The 1730-nt window shown below is 53.1% G+C and overlaps 1 non-coding gene across 1 annotated transcript in view; it reads right to left on the reverse strand.

The window, feature by feature from the left end:
- The window catches only part of LOC124578114, a 1910-nt gene extending 388 nt beyond the window's left edge, over positions 1-1522 (reverse strand). Inside the window, exon 1 of the ribosomal RNA XR_006972659.1 lies at positions 1-1522. This exon is cut by the window's left edge and continues 388 nt beyond it. This is a non-coding gene — a ribosomal RNA (small subunit ribosomal RNA).
- Between the last annotated feature and the right edge of the window lie 208 nt (positions 1523-1730).

The raw sequence follows: 1730 nt of genomic DNA on the forward strand, positions 1-1730 counted from the left end.
TCTCGTGCGGCTAGAAGCCGCCTGTCCCTCTAAGAAGAAAAGTAATCGCTGACAGCACGAAGGATGTCACGCGACTAGTTAGCAGGCTAGAGTCTCGTTCGTTATCGGAATTAACCAGACAAATCGCTCCACCAACTAAGAACGGCCATGCACCACCACCCACCGAATCAAGAAAGAGCTATCAATCTGTCAATCCTTCCGGTGTCCGGGCCTGGTGAGGTTTCCCGTGTTGAGTCAAATTAAGCCGCAGGCTCCACTCCTGGTGGTGCCCTTCCGTCAATTCCTTTAAGTTTCAGCTTTGCAACCATACTTCCCCCGGAACCCAAAAGCTTTGGTTTCCCGGAGGCTGCCCGCCGAGTCATCGGAGGAACTGCGGCGGATCGCTGGCTGGCATCGTTTATGGTTAGAACTAGGGCGGTATCTGATCGCCTTCGAACCTCTAACTTTCGTTCTTGATTAATGAAAACATACTTGGCAAATGCTTTCGCTTCTGTTCGTCTTGCGACGATCCAAGAATTTCACCTCTAACGTCGCAATACGAATGCCCCCGCCTGTCCCTATTAATCATTACCTCGGGTTCCGAAAACCAACAAAATAGAACCGAGGTCCTATTCCATTATTCCATGCACACAGTATTCAGGCGGGCTTGCCTGCTTTAAGCACTCTAATTTGTTCAAAGTAAACGTGCCGGCCCACCGAGACACTCACTCAAGAGCACCCTGGTAGGATTGCAACGGGGTCCGCCTCGGGACGCACGAGCACGCACGAGGCGCGTCGCACGCCTTCAGCTCGCCCCACCGGCAGGACGTCCCACGATACATGCCAGTTAAACACCGACGGGCGGTGAACCAACAGCGTGGGACACAAATCCAACTACGAGCTTTTTAACCGCAACAACTTTAATATACGCTATTGGAGCTGGAATTACCGCGGCTGCTGGCACCAGACTTGCCCTCCAATAGATACTCGTTAAAGGATTTAAAGTGTACTCATTCCGATTACGGGGCCTCGGATGAGTCCCGTATCGTTATTTTTCGTCACTACCTCCCCGTGCCGGGAGTGGGTAATTTGCGCGCCTGCTGCCTTCCTTGGATGTGGTAGCCGTTTCTCAGGCTCCCTCTCCGGAATCGAACCCTGATTCCCCGTTACCCGTTACAACCATGGTAGGCGCAGAACCTACCATCGACAGTTGATAAGGCAGACATTTGAAAGATGCGTCGCCGGTACGAGGACCGTGCGATCAGCCCAAAGTTATTCAGAGTCACCAAGGCAAACGGACCGGACGAGCCGACCGATTGGTTTTGATCTAATAAAAGCGTCCCTTCCATCTCTGGTCGGGACTCTGTTTGCATGTATTAGCTCTAGAATTACCACAGTTATCCAAGTAACGTGGGTACGATCTAAGGAACCATAACTGATTTAATGAGCCATTCGCGGTTTCACCTTAATGCGGCTTGTACTGAGACATGCATGGCTTAATCTTTGAGACAAGCATATGACTACTGGCAGGATCAACCAGGGAGCTGCGTCAACTAGAGCTGAGCAGCCGGCCGCCCGGGAGTGTGTCCCGGGGGCCCGCGCGAACACGCAAGCGTCCGCTCAATTATTCTGCAAACAGGAGGAGGCTGAGCTCCCCTGCACCATACACCTCGAAACCCTCTCAGGTCCCGGCGGCGCGCAGCGCCGTCCTAAGTACTTGGTCGGGTTCGAGAGAGGCGCAATCGCCCGGA

Source organism: Schistocerca americana, unplaced genomic scaffold, assembly GCF_021461395.2.
Source record: "Schistocerca americana isolate TAMUIC-IGC-003095 unplaced genomic scaffold, iqSchAmer2.1 HiC_scaffold_272, whole genome shotgun sequence".
Classification (NCBI taxonomy): Eukaryota; Metazoa; Arthropoda; class Insecta; order Orthoptera; family Acrididae; genus Schistocerca; species Schistocerca americana.